This window comes from the organism of the source record quoted next, unplaced genomic scaffold, assembly GCF_019419815.1.
Source record: "Pyrus x bretschneideri cultivar Hongxiangsu unplaced genomic scaffold, Pyrus_bretschneideri_v1 Contig31, whole genome shotgun sequence".
Lineage (NCBI taxonomy): Eukaryota > Viridiplantae > Streptophyta > Magnoliopsida > Rosales > Rosaceae > Pyrus > Pyrus x bretschneideri.
This window is the reverse complement of record NW_025999624.1, coordinates 1206798-1227657: the sequence shown is the minus strand read 5'-3', so window position 1 is coordinate 1227657 and position 20860 is coordinate 1206798.

Below are 20860 nucleotides of genomic sequence, written 5' to 3'. Positions count from 1 at the left end.
ATTGCATGACTATTAAAGAAAGTTACAAACATGGATGGAAGTTTGATATGCTCTTTGGTTTATGCTTGGTTATAGTTGACATGTACAAATTCACATGTAATCACAAAGAAAAAAAAATCAGTTTTTGTAACATGCTTGAAGGAAGAAACTCAAACTAACGCTACAACCTTGAGAGATTTGAGCCTAAACATTCTTTGGAGAGTTACTAATCTTGATTTCTTGTTTTCTAAAGTCGTTGCATGTTCTCATCATTCTTTGCTTGGTTAATATTTAGAATGCGTTTCATCACTATAGTTCCAAATACTAGAACTCACGCCCATTTCATTCAAAGCATAAAATTGATTAGCATAACAAATAATAAGATGAAGTTGGTTAGTTTAAACCCAGAGCCAAAAAGCCTTACCCCTTTGCATATGTATTGTAGGTTTAACCCCTTTGAGCCTTATGTAGCCTATTTTCTTTGTTAACCATATAATCCTTACCTAGCCTAGATTAGGACTATCCAAACCCTTATTCTTAAAGGATAGTAAAGCATGACTTAGAGGGAATTCCTTTCGATCTAAAAATTGCAAAAAAACAAGTGTGGGGGAAGGGATTTTCGTAGGAATTTATGAAGTAGTATGTTTGTGTGCCAAAGAAAGAATAAGGCACGAAAAAAAAAAATCGTGAAAAGGAAGAAGAAAAAGAGGAAAAGGAGTTGAAAATAATTGAGAATAAACTCACAAGTATTGAATGTTGAAGAAAGGGTCCAAAAAGTTTGAATTTGACCCTAAGTTTTGTGTGAATCTTCCCTTGGTGTTCAAAGTTGATTTTTGCATTCAAAAGTGAATTCTAAGTGTTTATTTCATTACTTTGCTTACTATTGCTTTAAGAACATTTGTTTATCTTCCCTTTCTTTGTTAGCCAACACCTTAGCCCCGTTACAAACCCTTTGACTTCAATCTTGATTGTTATGTGTTTCAATATGTAGAGTTTAAAATTGGTTTGAGCATATGGTATCCCAAGTTCTCGCGTCTAAGTAGTGGTATTCCATTCATGAGATCATATACATGTTAATAATTCCGGAAATTGCCTTCTTTGTTATGACATATGTGAGTATTAGTTTACATGTTTACATGAATCCTCTCACATATACCTAGTGTAGGGAGTGTAGTCAGAAAATCTGTGTGAAAATAGAGTGTATCCAGTGAGGAATTGGGGGATTCTCTAAGGCATGTTACTACATTCAAAATCATGTTTTAATTGATTAAATGAGAGCTAGTGTGTGGTAACTATGGTTAAGTATACGCTTGAGGGTAGGGATAACTAAAATCTATGTATGTGGTCTTCTTTAATGTGTCATGTTCATTGGAAATCCCTGAGGTACATGTTGGAAGGTCTAGATTGTGTTTTGTTTATTTCGTTTTGCTTGAGGACTAGCAAAAGCTAAGTGTGGGGGAATTTGATTGGAGCATATTTATGCTACTTAATTATGTCGTTTCCTTGCATTTAGTGAGTTAATTACTATTTATTTTAGTCTTTTAAGCTATTTTCGTATGTTTTTAGGTCCTAATGGCAAAATGAGCAAGAAAGAGCATTTTGAAGCTAAATGGAGCAGTTTTGGGCATGGATTGGATAGCTCAACTATGGAGCATAGAGGATGGACGAAATTGAAGTCAAGAAGGGCTAGGAAAGGCTACAAATCTGGTGGATGAAGTCCTAATGCAAAGAAGATAAGCAAATAGCAAGAAATAAGGAACCTTATCCAACCTTATCTTATCCTATCCTAACCAACCTTATCCTTTCCTAACTCTAACATTGTCCTATCCTATCCTATCCAAATCAGGTTAGGACTTAAATCTAGCTAATTAAAGGGGATTAATTACACATTTAAACACCTGTTTCAGTTTCTAGAAGCCTTATCCATTTGTTTGCCGCATGTGGACCATTCCTTGTAGGTTTAGGAGTTGCAATCCTTCCTCTACACCTATATCATAAGTCCTTATCCATTTTGGTCCAGAAATCTACCCTTTATCCCTTCTAGAAGTCTAAATTTTGCCAAAAAATACCTAGTTTCTAGAAGCCCTTAATTTCTGGCGAAAATTCCCTATCCCTTCCCCTTTTGGTTTCTACAAAGACTTAACCCTTTTCCCATTGGATTGTACAATACTTTTCCTTCAGAAATTGTGCATAAATTAGCCTATAAATACAACCTTATGCCGCACTATTCAATCCATCCATTCACTCATTCATTCATTCATACTTTCAGCCATCAAACACCATAATTCACCCTACACCACCCTAGTGCCGCAAGCAAGGAAGGAAGGAGAAGAAGACTTGTGAAATCTGCCATCCAAGGAGGGTTCGAAATCTGCCATTGGAGTGTGGAGCGTTTCTAGGTGTATTCTATCCTTAGTTTTAGTTCAATGTTTATATTAATTTGGTTTTCAATTATAATGAACATGTGGAACTAATTTCTTTTTAGTTAGAGGTGAATTCGAAGCCATGATTATATGTTTTATATGAATTGATTACGTCCGGTTATTATTTCTTAAGGCATGAATGTGATTTGCTTATCTAAGTTATTAAAACTGGTTCATGTATGTGGGTTGGGGGTTAACACTTAATTTACATGCATGAATTTGATGCTAGAGTATAAGGGGGTTTCACGTAACAGTTATTCACTTATATTCACAAGGAGTGGAGGTTGCTAGTCACAATCGCGTTAAGTAAATCCTTGGTATGAGTCTCATGCGTTTCATAGTGATGAATGCCTTGTCAATGCTTATAGTTTTCACAAAACTTAATGACTTTTGATATGTATCTTTGTTATGCGTCTCATATAAAGAACTTGAAAAAAATAATTTGGTTTAGATGCGTATTCCATCTAATTCAATGAAATAAGGAAAACTTGAGGGTTAGTCGTGCGATGCAACTAATTTGGGGCGTTGTCATTCATCGTCTAAAGGAATAATAACTGGAAATTGGTTCGTATGCATATATCATGTGTGGAGAAGGACCCTCTAACTAGCCTTTCACCCATTTATTTCACCTAAATTCGTTTTTCAAAAGTGTTTTCTATAGAGTTTTTGTTTTAAGTTTGAAATTCGTCAAAAACAATCCCCATTTCACTTAGTCTTCATATTTGAGTCAAAACTTGTTTTCCTTGAGTCTTTTGAGTCAAGTCAAGTCCTATTTTCGTCCAAAACACTTATTGAGTCTAAAATTGAGTCTTTTTGATTATTGGTTGCTGTTTTAGGTGTCTAAAGTTAGTTTTGAGTCTATAGAGTCTAGTTTAGTATTTTTGAGTGTTATGTGTATAGATTAGCATCCCTAGTTAATTCCTGGTCTAGAACGATCCCTACTTACATATATACTACAATTGTCACAAATAGGGTTTAATTTATGTGTCAAGTTAATTTTCACATCAGCCTACATGTGAAGAAGAGGCCAAGATGATTGCTGCACTCGAGTTGTTGCCACAACACATTGGTAAGCCTCCAATCCCAATTTCAATTCTTGTTTCTACTAACAAGTTGTTACCTTCGGTGATTCAGGCACTCATTCTTGAGCTTAAACCATTGATGAATCATTTGAAGTATGTCTATTTGGGAGAAAAAGAGACATTGCCCGTCATTGTCTCTTCATTACTCATGGCAATGGAGGAGGAGAAATTGGTTCGGGTGTTCAAAGAGTACAAAACAGCCATTGGATGGACCTTGGCTGACATTAAGGAAATTAGCCCTACAATATACATGCATCGTATACTTCTAGAGGAGGGGGCTAAACCAACTCGAGAGGCTCAACGTCGACTCAACCTTCCAATGATGGAAGTTGTGAAAAAGGAGATTATCATGCTTCTTGATTGTGGAGTGATTTATCCAATTTCGGATAGTCGTTGGGTTTCACCGATTCAAGTTGTTCCAAAGAAATCTGGAGTCATTGTGGTAAAGAATGCAGAGAAAGAACTTGTGCCCACTCGTATCCAAATAGGTTGGAGAGTTTGCATTAACTATAGGAAGCTCAACGCCACCACAAGGCAAGATCACTTCCCCTTGCGGTTCATTGATCAAATGCTTGAAAGGTTAGTCGGTCATCCTTTTTATTGTTTTCTTAATGGTTATTCGAGATATAATCAGATTGTTATCGCTCCAAATGATCAAGAAAAAACCATTTTTAGTTGTATATTTGGTACTTTTGCTTATCGTCGAATGTCATTTGGTTTATGTAATGCACCAGCCACCTTTCAAAGATGCATGGTAAGTATCTTTTCAAATTTTGTTGAGAAGATTATTGAAGTTTTCATGGATGATTTTAGCGTATTTGGTGATTCGTTTAATGATTGTCTAGCTAATCTCACTTTGATCTTGAAACGATGCATTGAAACTAACCTTGTTTTAAATTGGAAAAAATGTCACTTTATGATAAAACAAGGCATAGTTTTAGGTCACATAGTTTCAGCCAAGGGAATTGAGGTTGATAAATCGAAAATAGATCTTGTACGCTACTTAAATGGCTTGTTCTCGTGCATTTACATTATGTTTCTTTAGTTATTTTAGTACTTTAAGCTATTTTCGTGTGTTTGTAGGTCCAAAGGGCTAAAGGAGCAAAAAGATGCATTTTGGAGACTTTTGGAGCATTTTTGGGCTAAGGATGGATAGCTTATGCTTGGAGCCAAAGTGTTGGACGAAATTGAAGACCTAATTGAAGACCAAAGTGTTGAAACCTTGTTCCCTTTAGTTTTAGGACATTTAAACCTTTCCTATATCCTTAGCCGTGCATAACATTCCAACATTCCACTCCTTCATTTCAGCCACACTCCCACATATCATTACTTATCATCACCACTTATCACTTATCATAATCACATATCATACACTTATCATCACCACTTATCACTTATCAAACCATTCACTTATCACTTATCAAACCATTCACTTATCACTTATCATAACCATAACCATACCTTCCTCCTTGCAATTCCACATGCATTCACACACCAACAACACAAAACAGCCCATCCTTGCAGTGCATTACCCATCAGATTTCCAACCTAATTCACCTTGCATTTTCAGATTATTCCTTCATCATTGCACCACACATGCAGCCACATTTCCACCCACTTCCTAGCTATCATGTTCCCTCTTATTTACCTATAAATAAGGATCCATTTCAGCCACAATGGATTCATTCACTCCACATCTCATTTTCATACACAACACACCACAAACACTTCCCTAGCCGTGAGTTTCTCTCCCTTACAATCCAAAAACCATCTTCCATTTCCATCACTCCCCACTCCATTCCACACTTCCATTCACACCATCAAACTATCCTTAGACCTTGTGCTACAACGAAGAGGAAGATAAGAGGGCCTAAACGTTCATACAATTCAAGTTTGAGTTGTTGGAATGTTTAGGTGTTTCTTTGATTTCAATGTTTAATTTCAATACTCTTTGTTTTGTACGAATGAGGAATGGAAGAGAAGATGGCCTAAACGTTCATACAATTCAAGTTTGAGTTGTTGGAATGTTTAGGTGTTTCTTTGATTCTCTTTGTTTTGTATCATGAGGAACTAAACCCCCCCTTGGCTAGGGGGGGATTTGAAATATATGTTTATGCTTGCATTTTGATTTGATTACTTCTAATTGCGTCTCATAAGTTGTGGATTCAATTTGTTTAACTGTTTGATTGATAACTTATTTATGTATGTTTATTGAGAGTGCACGCTTAATTTTCATGCATGAATATGACGCTAGAATATAAGTGAGTTTCACCTAATAGTTATGAACTTATATTCACAAGTAGTGGAGGTTGCTTATAAACAATCGCGTTAAATAAATTCTTGGCATAAGTTTCATGCAATCATAGTAACGAATGCCTCGTCAACACTTATAATTTTCATAGAGCGTAATGATTCTTGCTTGTATCTCTATTATGCAATCATGTAGGGGACTTGTGGGGAATGTTTTGGGTTGTCGTATGCAATCATCCAATTCAATAATGTTAGGAAGATTTGAAGGTTAATTTAAGCGGACCTAATTAACCCGGGGTGATGAGTTTCATAATTTATTGAAATGCAATTGGAAATCTTTTTATTATGCAAGTGTAACATGTATGGAGATGAACCCCTTAGCTAGCCATCCCATCCATTCTATTCCATCAAATTCGTTTTACAATTCTGCCTAGTTTATTAATTTGTTTTGTTATTTCAATTATCGTCAAATCAAAACCCCCCTTTACTTTCTTGTTCTTTAGTGCTTAGAATCAGTTTAGTTTATGTTTTAAAATGTTTTGAATCAAGCCATAATCTTAAATTCGTCCAAAATTAGGTTTAAGGTCAGAAACTGCCTAGTTAGTGTTTTTAGGCAGTTTTGGTGTTTTAAAGTTTAGTTTCGCATTCTTTGAGTCTAGTTTAGTGTTTTAAACTTTGTTTTTACGTTTTTGAGTCAGTTTCCAAGAGATTAACAATCCCTCCTAATTCCCGGTCCAGAACGATCCCTACTTATACCTATACTACAATTGTCAAAAAGAGGGTTTAATTTGTGTGCGTATAATTCTCGCATCAGAGAGGTTCGTTCTTTTCATGGACATGCAGGATTCTATAGACGATTCATCAAGGATTTCTCGAAGATCTCCACACCTCTATACCGACTTCTTCAAAAGGATGTGCCTTTTGTGTTCGATGAGGAATGTGAGAAGGCCTTCAAACACTTCAAGGAGATACTAACTTCGGCCCCCATCATAGTTCCACCAGATTAGAGTCTTCCTTTGGAGCTCATGTGCGATGCCTTAGATTATGCAATAGGAGCTGTTTTAGGCCAAAGGAAGAACAAGCAGACATGTCATCTATTATGCATCCCAGACCTTAAATGATGCTTAATTGAACTACTCCACCACTGAAAAACAACTCCTTGATGTTTTGTTTGCTTTAGATAAGTTTCGTTCCTATTTACTTGGCACTAAAGTTATCGTTTATTCTGACCATGTAGCGTTGAAGTACTTACTCACGAAGAAGGAGGCCAAACTAAGGCTTATTCGCTGGATGCTTCTTCTCCAAGAGTTTGATATTGAAATCGAGGACAAGAAAGGATGTGAGAACGTGGTGGCTGACCACTTAAGTCATTTGGTGCATGAGGAGGAGCTATTACCCATCCCAGAAACTTTCCCAGATAAGCAATTGTTGTCCATTGAGGTAAACGAACCATGGTATGCCGATTTAGTGAATTATTTGGTGTCTAAACAAGTTCCAAGCACCCTAAACAAGCACCATGATGTGTAAATTAACTTAACACACAAATTAACCCTCTTTTAACAATTGTAGCATATAAATAAGTAGGGATCGTTCTTACACCGGGGATTAGGAGGGATTGCTAAACACTCTAAACTGACTCAAATAAATAAAACTGACCTTTAAAACACTTGACTCACTTAAAAAGACTCAAACAAGTTCACAAGACTCAAAATAGGCTAAAAGCACTCAAAACTGCCTAAAAACACAAACTGGGCAGTTTTGAGCCTAAGCACAAACTTGGACGAAAATTGGTTCTACCTTGACTCAAAACTCTTAAAAACACAATCTAAAACATATTTGAACCAATTAGACACTTGATGTGAGAATTATACGCACACAAATTAAACCCTCTTTTTATCAATTGTAGTAAGTATGTAAGTAGGGATCGTTCTGGACCGGGGATTAGGAGGGATTGTTAATCACTTGGATTTGACTCAAAAACGTAAAAACAAGTTTAAAACACTATAATAGACTCAAAGAATGCAAAACTCAGAATAAGATAGATTAAGACTAAGACTAAACAAATATGGGGGGGGGGGGATTGAGGTTTGGACGAATTTAAACTAAAATGGATAGATTGTAAAGAAAACAAATTGGAAATACGAATTTGACGGAAATGAATGGATGGGAAGCTAGCTAAGGGGTTCATCTCCACACATGTTATACTTGCATACAAAATGATTTCTAATTGCTTTTCAATAAACCATGAATTCTCAACACCCCGGGTTAATTAGGTCCGCTTAAATTAACCGTCAAGTTTTCCTTAAGTTAATGAATTGGATGATTGCATACGACAACCCAAAGCATTCCCCACAAGTTCCCTACATGAATTGCATAATAGAGATACAAGCAAGAATCATTAAGTTCTTTGAAAACCATAAGTGTTGACGAGGCATTCGTTACTATGATTGCATGAAACTTATGCCAACAATTTACTTAACGCGATTGTTTATAAGCAACCTCCACTACTTGTGAATATAAGTTCATAACTATTAGGTGAAACTCACTTATATTCTAGCGTCATATTTATGCATGAAAATTAAGCGTGCACTCTCAATAAACATACATAAATAGGTTATCAATCAAATAGTTAAACAAATTGAATCCACAACTTATGAAACGCAATTAGAAGTAATCAAATCATATCGCAAGCATAAACATGTATTTCGAATCCCCCCCTAGCCAAGGGGGGTTTAGTTCCTCATACGTACAAGACAAAGAGAATTGAAATTAAACATTGAAATCGAGGAAAAGCAACACCTAAAAATTCCAACAACTCAAACTTGAATTGTATGAACGTTTAGGCACTCTTCTCCTCCTCTTCGTTGTAGCATAAGGTCTAAGGGATGTTATTGGTTTGGTGTTTGTATGGAGGAATGGTTGGGTAGTGTTTTGGAGGGATGGGGAGTGGTGGAAATGGAAGGGGGATGCTGGAAATGGGAGGAGAACCCACGGCACAAAGGAAATTTCAGGATGAATGGATGTGTTTTTGTGTTGGTTTGAGGTGTGTTGTGGTAATGGGAATGCAAGGGTTTTTATAGGAGGAATGGAGGTGTATATGGCTGTTTGTTTAGGATGCATGTGGCTAGTTAATGATGGAAAAATAGCTAGGAAAGCATGTGAAAGCTGGAATTGCATGTGGCAAGGTGTGTGTATGTGCTGGAATGGTGTGTGTATGCACGGGTTTGGGAAGTTTTTGATGATTTTCTGGCTACATGATGAAGAGTTAATAAATAATGCATGTAGGTGACTGCAATGATAAAGAGTGAGAGCTGGAAAGGGTATGAAATGCACGGCAAAGATGTTAATGGTGCTGAAAATGCATGTGAAAGCTGGAAATGGGATGGGTAGCCACGGCATTGAGTGTGGATGAGCTGGAAATGCATGTGAAGATGCTGGAATTGCATGTGAAGGGCACGGCAAAAGTGTTTTCTTGCTGGAAATGCATGTGAATGCATGGCATTTGAAGTGATTGTTGATTGGGCTAGAGGTTTTGCATGGCTCAAAGGATTGTTTGATTGGGCTAGGCCCTTTGTTTTATGTCCAAAGTGCATACAAGGCCTTCAAATTCGTCCAACACTTTGGCTCCAAGCATAAGCTTTCCATTCTAAGCCCAATTTTGCTCCAAAATGCTCCGACATGCACCTTTTTGCCTCCTTAGCCATATTAACCTAGAAACACACGAAAATGGCATAAAGGACTAAAATAACTAAAGAAACACAACGTAAATGCACGAGAACAAGCCAATTAAGTCGCATAAATATGCTCCTATCAACACTCTAAGACAATTGGGGATTTGGTTTTGGACGAAAATCAAAAAAACAAAACAAGAAATTAAACTATGCAGATTTGGATGAAATTGGTGGAATTAAGTGGATGGTGAGATGGCTAGGAGGTTTTTCTCCACAAATGGCATACTTGCATACAACACAATCTTCAGTTGCTTATTCAATGAATTATGAACCTCAACACCCCAAGTTAATTAGGTACGCTTAAATTAACTCGAAGATTTCCCTTAGGTCATTGAATTGAATGGAATTAGCGCATTGCAATCAAATTATTCCTTAAAAGTTTTCTATATGAAAGCGCATAGTAGAAAGACAATCAAAGATCATTAGGTTCTATGGAGATCATAGGTGTTGACGAGGCATTCGTAACTATAAAAGCGCATGATACTTATGCCAAGAATTTACTTAACATAATTGTGACCAACAATCTTAACTACTCATGAATATAAGTTCCCAACGATTAGGTGAAGTTTCCTTATACCCTAGCATCATATTTATGCATGCAAATTAAGTGTGCACTCTTAATTCATATACATAAACAAGTTTTAGTTAAAACAGATAAGTAAATTGAATTCATCATTCATGAAATCACAACTGAAAGTAATCAAATCATCATGCAAATATAACCATGGTTTCGAAATTAGGAGATTAGTTCCTCATGCTTGCACAACAAAAATTATTGAATTTAAACATTGAAATCATAAGAAAGATTACACCTAAACGTTTCAGCAATTCCAGGATGAATGGCATGCACGGCAAGGCTCATCTTCCTCCTCCTTGCTGCGGCACAAGGTGTGTGTGGTGGATTTGGGGGTTTTGGATGGTGTGCTCTTGTTGAGAGGGATGGAAGATGGCTAATTATGGTGGTAGGGGTGTGGCAGATGTGTATGGAGATGTATAGAGGTGTATGGAGATTGAAGAATGGCTGATAGGGGTTGCAGCACAAAGGCTCTGAATTGCATAGTGGGTGGTACGAATTTTTGGCTAATTTTAAGTTTATATAGTCCTAGGGTTAAGTAGATTAGGGTTACACTTAACAGATTTAGTGGACTAGGGCCCTAGGGTTCGGCTATGGGTGATGAAATCCACCAAGGAAGGGGTTTGTGTTGGAAATGTGCCCTAAAACCAATCATATGATGATACTTTACGGACATTTCAAACTAATGTAGTTTAAATGTAAAGGGCAAAGATTATTGTTTGAGCCGTCTCATATAAATGTTATATGCTTAAACGATAAGTCCAAGGAATATGTGATTGGAAGAATGCGATCTAAAGAAGTTAGATTCATGAGACCATTCTTTCGTTGACACATCCTAAACGTTCCTGATCATAGGATTGTCAATTGGGCATTGACAGTCCGTTAAGATCAGTACGTGCTATGTCTTCTCTCAGGGAGAGTGACTAGTCTCGAGTCATTGGTGTGTGTGACATCAAGACAAGTACGTAGGTGCTCAATAGAGAATGAGTTCACTGAACACGATCAACGAAGAGTTCTCATATTCATGTCACATGAGAACTCATGGTTGGGATAATGCAAATTAGTCTTTTGACCTGAGGCATCACAGTTGTCTTGTGGTTAGGTCCTTAATCTTTGATTATGTCAAAGTCACTCCATCAGGAGGGTGTCCACGGCATCGTTGGGGTTAAGCCACTTAGCCATGGAGGCAAGTGAATGCGCAACAAGGGATCTCTAACCTTCAAACTATTTGAGGGAGAATACTCTATGATATGATTAAGAATCTTTGGCCAAAGTATGAATGAGATTTAGGAATGTGTTCCAAATCACATTCAAGGTAATCATATAAGCACAAGACTCACATTGGATAGTAGACATGAATAAACTATCAAACCAAACAATGTGGTCAAGAGTATTGTATTAGAGAAAGACCGTATTGCATTTGTAATCCTAAAACTGAATAGGTTATCCACCTCTTCTGATTAGCTTGGGTAACCATGACATGCTGCTAGGCGTCAACCATGGTTTGTGAAAGCCCTAAAAGTGTATTATCACTAACAGGAGAATTGAAAGTAAGTTTCAATTCACAATCGATTTGAAAGAGTTTGAATCGCCCACTGCCTCGCTAAAAGGAACCTAATGGATCGTACACCGTGTAAGGTAGAGATTGATGATTCAACAGAGATGAGTAAGAATAATTAAATGGTTTAATTGTTTATGGCAAGGATTAATTAATATGATTATTAATCAAACGAATAAGTTCGTTAAAAGACCTCGGGATAGTTTTGGACCTTAAGGCCCAATGGGCTTCGAACGTCAAGTCCATTGACTTAAGTTGTATGACAACTTAATGAATAATGATTCACAAAGGCCCAAATAGCCCAATAAATCCCATATGGCCGGCCATTTAAGAGGAGGGTAGTGAACTTGGCTTAATTGCAAGTTTGCCACTCCATTGTGAGGTGGTATAAAGACATCTTTATAGCCATTTCATCCTAAGGGTTTTCTTAGGAGTAAAGATGAGAACACAAACCTCCCTTTGCTCTAAAAGAGGCCGGCCACCCTTGAGGAAAACATCTAGCAATCTTACTTCCTCCAGGTCACTCATTTCTTCTACAATATGCCTTGGTGTGGAGACTTAGAGGTTCTCAATTTTGGGAACTTGGAGAAACCTTTTCATCCATCCAAATCCATGGATCTAAGATGCAAGGAATGAAGGCCCTCTCTTTGGGTGATTAGCCTTTGCTTATGCAAAGAGGAATCTACAAAGGTATTGATTTCTCAACTCACTTTGTTTTGAGTTGAGTCTTGGTTCACCTATCTACTAGGCTTTGAAGTTCATGGGTTAAGTTTTGTTTTTGAGTGCATATAAACATGATTTCGCCTTTTAATTGTTAATTGCATGTTATTGATGTTGCTCAAATGAACTTGTTTTTCACAAATCTTCCTTCAAGTGGTATCAGAGCCTAGGCCTAGTTTATGGTGGATCCTTTTGGGTTTTGTGATTTTTCATATTTTGTGATTTAAGTGTTGTAAATGTTACAAGCTTTGTTCTTGCTTTGAATATAAATTTTGCTTGAAAATTTAGCATCTCAAAGGTTGTAGATGTATTTCATTAAAGCATGAATATTGGAACTAAAAGTTGGTGCCAAGTGTTTTGGGATTTTCGGCCAAATCCAAAGGGTGATTTTTTGGGTTCTTGTTAGTCTTGTTAAAATGGTTTTAAAGTGCTTTATGGAACCCCTAAGTACCCTAGGATATTAACCCTCTTTTGAGTTGTGAAAATTTGAGTTTTTGGTGAAAGAAAACATCCATGGAGCTATTATGAATTTTCATGTATGTTCTTCATATTTCTTGAAGTTCTTGCCAAGAACAAAAAGGTTTTGAAGTTTTGATTCAAAAGTTTTATGTTTTTCATAAAGTTTTGTTTTTCAAATGGTGGGTGATAGTTATTGGTGAGATGTGACTAAAAGAATTTTAAAGTTCTATAAAAAACATTTTCTTACAAACCATCAAAGTCACCTTTGTCTCACCTACCAAAAACCACTTTCAAAACTTTAGATTTTTTCAATTTTTCAACACTATGGCCGGCCACCTTTGGTAAAAGGTGTTGGAGGGACTTTTGTGCAATTATATAAAGTTTTGATACTTTTGTGTATTTGCATTTTGACCCCAAAAGTTTTTGTTTTAACATAGTGACCCAAATTGTTGTGGTCATTGTTTTTGGCCCAAAACAAAATGAGAACAAAAATTGTTTTGTCTCTTTAATGAGAATTTGATTTTCATTATATTTAGTTCCATTTAAATCAATTCTATGGATCCAAAAACCAAATGATAATTGTTGCATTCAATTTAATTAGTTAAAGTGTTAATTAATTAAAGGGTGATTATGAACCCAAGCCTACTATAATTGAGCTATGTGAAAGGCCGTTTCAAATTTGTTTGAACCATGGGAATGTGTAGATTAAATTTTGGTTGTAATTTGATATGATCAATTGTTGTAAAAGAGCATAAGCTCTTCTTTACTTTAAAGTAATTTGATTTGATCAATTGTTGTAAAAGAGCATAAGCTCTTATTTACTTTGAAGTACTCCTTTCTTGTTTTATTCGATATGCATGAAATTGGAGTAGTTGGGTCCAACGCCCAATAAGACAACACGCCTTAATGTGATTAAACGCGTAACTAAAATCAATCACCATCCCTAGACCGAGATTCAACACTAGGCTCGTGTTGAATCGAATCAAAGGTTCATAGTCATCCTAAGGCCCTAAGGCAATTATATAGTCCATCAATGAATGCAAATCTTATGTTAGTAGTACCATATAGTCTTGCTTTAAAAACCGTTTTAAAAGCATAGTGGGAGTATTATATACTACTAAATCAATCATATGGACCAATAGTTGTAATAGGACCAAAATGTTTTAATTGGATTAAAATGTATGTTTATATGTGATGAGACCTAAAAACCCTCAACCAAATCAATATTAAGTTGATAAGCGTGGGAGTGCTTTGAACACTCTTTCGTGGCCTTCCACCGTGGTGGGCTCCAATCGTTTGTGACTCATGCACCGGCTTCACCCTATAATGGGGAAGTACAAAGTATGTGCTTACATCCAGGAGGAGTCCATAAACATATGATGAGGTGAGTGTAGACAATGAGTATGACCAACATGATATAATTCTGAGGTTGTGCTTGAACCTCTACATAAACTAAGCATGGTGGGAATAACTTAACTAAGTGCAATGGTGCCAACATGATATAATTCTGAGGCATTCATTCTCTAGAGGCCAAACTAGATGGGTAATTACAAGAGTTGTAAATGACTAAAGTGTTATTCTCTCATCATTATTTTTGCTAACCAAAATGATATAATTCTGAGGTGGGCTTGGTAATGGTGAGTCTCCCATACCCTGCTAAGAGTTCAACAAAACTCTCGAATTCTGATGAGGGATATGGAATTTGCCAAAAATAGTGGGTGGTGCTATTTGATTTAAAGACCCGAATCAAATGGCTTAAAATCAATCAATTTATATTCGTTATGTATTTGTTTACCAATATATTTGCAAACGCTATCCAAAACTTGACAAAGAAAAACCGAACGCTTTAGTTTCCGAACTTGGTACCACAATCCCATAGATTGTCTTGAATGGATTGTAAAAGTACCTAAGTAGTCTCATCCTCACAATCTTCCTATTGATAATGTATCAATGGAAGAACATGTTAGATAAGTCTACCATGAAGAGGACAATGCAAACTCTAGTGCTTATCTCTTTGTTACACGAACAAGGAACTTGAGAAGTAAGCACAAGGGCATGGACACTTTATGTGCCATGATTCTTCACTTACAAATTGTTGTATGAAGAAATGAGAGTTGCCTTGAACAACTCTTGAATGTTTGTTATTATGTTTAGAACATAATGGTTGGTTGACAAAAATAGTCCATTTATATGGACTTATGATGATTTTGAATCATTGAGTGTTGAAGTGTTAAACCACTTAACGAGACGGAAACTAGGCAAGGACTTCACCTTTGTGTCCCTATCCTAATGGTTCACTAAGTTTATTGTAAACTATATAGTGAACAATAACCGTACGCTCTCCAAATCATTTGATGTGTATAACACATTTGAAATAAGTTTCAAGAGAGATAGTGGGAGTTTAGGGACCATGACTATTGTAGTCAAAAGGGAAGTCAAATGAAGAAGGCAAAATAACTCCAAGGGAACAAACTTTCTTTATGAAAGAATGGACATTGGAAGGGGTATTTGCAAGAAATGTCTTGCAAGTGTCAAAGAACACACCTTTCGAAGGTGTTATAAAATGTTCTTGAATAATTCAAAACAGTTGGTTCTTCTACTTGAATACATGATTCTGTATTAGCAACTATGTTTTACAATTGTTGTAAAAGTGTGCTAATAAAAGGTAGAAGATTAATGAGAGAAGAGAAAGTACTTCACATTTGGAAAGTGAATAAAATATAGATCTCTGCGAAAGCGGATTGTACTTACTTCCTCATATGAACTACCAAAGAAATTGGAAAATATTAAAGATTGTCTTTACATTCCAATTTTAAGGAACTTAAATCCGTCACTATAGTAGAGATGGATGAATGTTTTGTTTGACAAAACATTGTTCTTTATTAATCAATAATTAGATTATTGTAATTTAATTGGTTGTCTCTATAGTAGAGATGATGTGGTAGTTTTACTGTTTAAAATACGATGATGCTTAAAACCCAAAAGGTTGCAAGGTAGTGACTAATCCCAACTGAGTTGTGATACCTCTAAAACATAAGTTACGAGTTGGTCATAGATGGATGCTTTGGATCGTTAGATCCGGATCCAATACCTTCTTGTTAAAATTGTATAGAGGCGAAATGTTCGAATCTTTATTCTTTTGGAAAGAAGAAAGAATCACAAAGTTGTTGAGGTTAATTCACTTAGATGTTAGTGGCACTTGTCCACAACATAATACTACTCATGTTGTATGACATTCACCGAAGATCACTCTCGGTTGGACTATAGTTTATTTTGAATAAACACAAGTCCGAATACTTTGCAAAAGGTTTCAAAGAATTCAAGAAATGTAAGTAGATGAGTAAGACGTCTAAAGTATTTACCTCCTTAGATTTGATCCAAGGAAAAAGTAACACTTTAGATTAATTTCCTTGAAAAATATCAAGGAAAGTAGCATCGTAAGATAATGAATTTCTCCATTAGGAGAAGAATGAACATGAATAAGATTTAGTTTGTTGGACATTATCAATTACCCATATATATATATATATACTTCTAAGACAACCTAGTTCCTATACCACAAGCTCCAAGGTAGTCCAGAAGGATTTATAAACCGTCTCAGTTGAATGGTTTGGACATAATATGGGTTTCCGAAACCATTATTAAGATAGTCTTGATAATATATGTCTAAAACTATAAATCACAAGACAGGTTAGTTGTAGAGATCCATCCATCATGGATCTTAGCAAGCTAGTGGGAGCTATAAGCGTCTTATGAGAAAAGATCAATTGTTTGATTTCTCATAAAGATGTAAATGAATCTTTTGTTTACTAGGTTTACAAAAGATTAGTGGGAGTTGATCATATTCCTAAATTTGAATATATATACATGATATATATTAATTTTGAAAATGAAAGGAATTCTTCATCGTTAAAGTTATGACTTTAAACATTCTATAATGATAGAATGTATATGGGAGACATAGTCTATATACATGGGATGGAAATCTATAATGATAGATTTCAAGATATAATTGGATTATATCAATCCCTAAAATAGACAATGAGATGCTAGGAAGTTTCTCATATGATGATAAACTTCAATTAGAATGACAATTCTAGTGAGACTAGGAAGTTGTTCTTCTCAAAGGGAATGTACCCTTTGACTCCCAAAGAAATAATGCGTAAATAGAATCCTTTATGCATACGCAGAAAGGTGATTTATGTATTACATATTGTATGAAAACATTGATATAAGTTGTACCTAGAACGGTACAAGATGATATCAGTGCAAGCCCAGGATCAGAACCATGGCAACTGTCAAGTGAATCCTTAGGTATTTAAGAAATACTAAGGATGGATTCCTCAAGAATGAGGAAGAATTAGAGTAACGTAATGGAAGTGTAAATGTATTAGATTATGAATCTAATCCATCATAGAATATCTCTTCATTATGAATGAAGTGATAATGAGATATCTCTTTATTATGACTAAAGAGATATTTTGGTGGAAACGTTAAAAGTAAATGACTTTAATGTGTTCCATCATGTATGCAAAATATATTGCCATATAGAAGCTTACAACATTGTTGTTTGGATGGGAAAGTTCATTCATGAACTCTCCATTCGGTTCCAACCAGAAAGTGTATGACACTAATGGGGCGATAGCTCAAGCCAGGGAATCAAGGTCTCATCAAGGTCCGAACTCAAATGAGAGACTGAACCACATGATTGAGAATCATGTATAATGGTGACGTCGTTATTCTCAAGGTTGCTTCTATGGATAACATATAGATATCCATTGTTTAGGCCTACTACTCAGCCATTTATGAAATGAATTACAGAAGAGGTATCATCAATGATGACTAAGCTGATTGGCTCTAGTGCAAGTGGGAGATTGTTGGAAATGTGCCCTAAAACCAATCATATGATGATACTTTACGGACATTTCAAACTAATGTAGTTTAAATGTAAAGGGCAAAGATTATTGTTTGAGCCGTCTCATATAAATGTTATATGCTTAAACGATAAGTCCAAGGAATATGTGATTGGAAGAATGCGATCTAAAGAAGTTAGATTCATGAGACCATTCTTTCGTTGACACATCCTAAACGTTCCTGATCATAGGATTGTCAATTGGGCATTGACAGTCTGTTAAGATCAGTACGTGCTATGTCTTCTCTCAGGGAGAGTGACTAGTCTCGAGTCATTGGTGTGTGTGACATCAAGACAAGTACGTAGGTGCTCAATAGAGAATGAGTTCACTGAACACGATCAATGAAGAGTTCTAATATTCATGTCACATGAGAACTCATGGTTGGGATAATGCAAATTAGTCTTTTGACCTGAGGCATCACAGTTGTCTTGTGGTTAGGTCCTTAATCTTTGATTATGTCAAAGTCACTCCATCAGGAGGGTGTCCACGGCATCGTTGGGGTTAAGCCACTTAGCCATGGAGGCAAGTGAATGCACAACAAGGGATCTCTAACCTTCAAACTGTTTGAGGGAGAATACTCTATGATATGATTAAGAATCTTTGGCCAAAGTATGAATGAGATTTAGGAATGTGTTCCAAATCACATTCAAGGTAATCATATAAGCACAAGACTCACATTGGATAGTAGACATGAATAAACTATCAAATCAAACAATGTGGTCAAGAGTATTGTATTAGAGAAAGACCGTATTGCATTTGTAATCCTAAAACTGAATAGGTTCTCCACCTCTTCTGATTAGCTTGGGTAACCATGACATGCTGCTAAGCGTCAACCATGGTTTGTGGAAGCCCTAAAAGTGTATTATCACTAACGAGAGAATTGAAAGTAAGTTTCAATTCACAATCGATTTGAAAGAGTTTGAATCGCCCACTGCCTCGCTAAAAGGAACCTAATGGATCGTACACCGTGTAAGGTAGAGATTGAAGATTCAACGGAGATGAGTAAGAATAATTAAATGGTTTAATTGTTTATGGCAAGGATTAATTAATATGATTATTAATCAAACGAATAAGTTCGTTAAAAGACCTCGGGATAGTTTTGGACCTTAAGGCCCAATGGGCTTCGAACGTCAAGTCCATTGACTTAAGTTGTATGACAACTTAATGAATAATGATTCACAAAGGCCCAAATAGCCCAATAAATCCCATATGGCCGGCCATTTAAGAGGAGGGTAGTGAACTTGGCTTAATTGCAAGTTTGCCACTCCATTGTGAGGTGGTATAAGGACATCTTTATAGCCATTTCATCCTAAGGGTTTTCTTAGGAGTAAAGATGAGAACACAAACCTCCCTTTGCTCTAAAAGAGGCCGGCCACCCTTGAGGAAAACATCTAGCAATCTTACTTCCTCAAGGTCACTCATTTCTTCTACAATATGCCTTGGTGTGGAGACTTAGAGGTTCTCAATTTTGGGAACTTGGAGAAACCTTTTCATCCATCCAAATCCATGGATCTAAGATGCAAGGAATGAAGGCCCTCTCTTTGGGTGATTAGCCTTTGCTTATGCAAAGAGGAATCTAGAAAGGTATTGATTTCTCAACTCACTTTGTTTTGAGTTGAGTCTTGGTTCACCTATCTACTAGGCTTTGAACTTCATGGGTTAAGTTTTGTTTTTGAGTGCATATAAACATGATTCCGTCTTTTAATTGTTAATTGCATGTTGTTGATGTTGCTCAAATGAACTTGTTTTTCACAAATCTTCCTTCAGTTTGGCCCACTTAGTTTCATAATAGGCTTGTGTAACCCAAATCCAAAGGCGATTAGGCCCCAGAAATCATAATCCAAAGGGAATTAGGCCTAAGGAGGTGCGGCACAAGTGAGCGAAAGGGTGGATTGGCTTGCAAGGCAAGGCAAGGCCTTCTAGAAGGGTTTGATGTGCCACTTTTATAGGGTTTCTAGAAAGAATGGGTTTTGTGGCTGATTTGGGCCCTTCTAGAAGGGTATGCTTCTAGAAATAGGTTCTAGAATTATCTATTTAGGTCCCCTTGCAATTAGGATTAAGACATGATAAGGTTTGGATAGGATAAGATGAGATAAGGTTTGGATAATGTTTTGGATAATGTTGGATAAGGTTTTAGATAAGGTTTTGGATAGGTTTCCTCTTTTGAGCTACTTCCTTATCCACTTTGTCTTTAGCTTAGTTCCTTCCTCTTCTTATCACATTTTTAACCTCTTGAAGTCCAAATTCGTCCATCCATGTTGGCTCATATGCAAGCTATCCACATAGTGTCCAAAATTGCTCCAAAATGCACCAAAATGCACTTTCTTGATACTTTAACCCATAGGACCTACAAACACACGAAATTGAGTTGTAATACGACATTAACTAGGAAATAATAGCACAAATGCACAAGAATAAGCTAGCTAAGTCGCCTAAATATGCTCCTATCACACCAACGTGATAAACTTAAAAAGAATGCACTGTTTTATGTGTGGGATGACCCATACTTGTGGAAATATTGCCCTGATCAGATTCTACATAGGTGTGTGCATGAATCGGAGTTTAATTCAATTTTAACTTTCTGTCACACTTATGCATGTGGGGATCATTTTGGCACTCAAAGAACAGTACTTAAAGTTCTAGATTGTGGATTTTATTGGCCTACTATATTTAAGGATGCTAGAACTTTTTGTATGACTTGTGATCGTTGTCAAAGAACGAGCAATATAGGTGCAAAAGATCAAATGCCGCAAACCCTTATCTTTTCTGTCGAAACTTTTGATGTTTGGGGTATTGATTTCATGGGTCCTTTTCCTTTCTCCCATGGTTTTAATTATATTTCACTTGCAGTTGATTATGTATCGAAATGGGTAGGAGCAAAAGCCACCCGTACTAATGATTCTAAAGTGGTTGCTGGTTGCAGATAGTGTCAAAACTAACATCTTTTCCAGATTGGGATACCGAAAGTGCTCATAAGTGATGGGGGTTCCCACTTTTGTAATCAAACCATTGAGGCGTTGCTCAAGAAGTATAATGTCACACATAAGGTTTCAACACTTTATCATCCTCAAACAAGTAAGCAAGCCAACGTTTCTAATCGAGAAATCAAGCAGATTTTGGAGAGAATCGTTGGACCAACTCGGAAAGATTGGAGTTTGTGTTTGAATATTT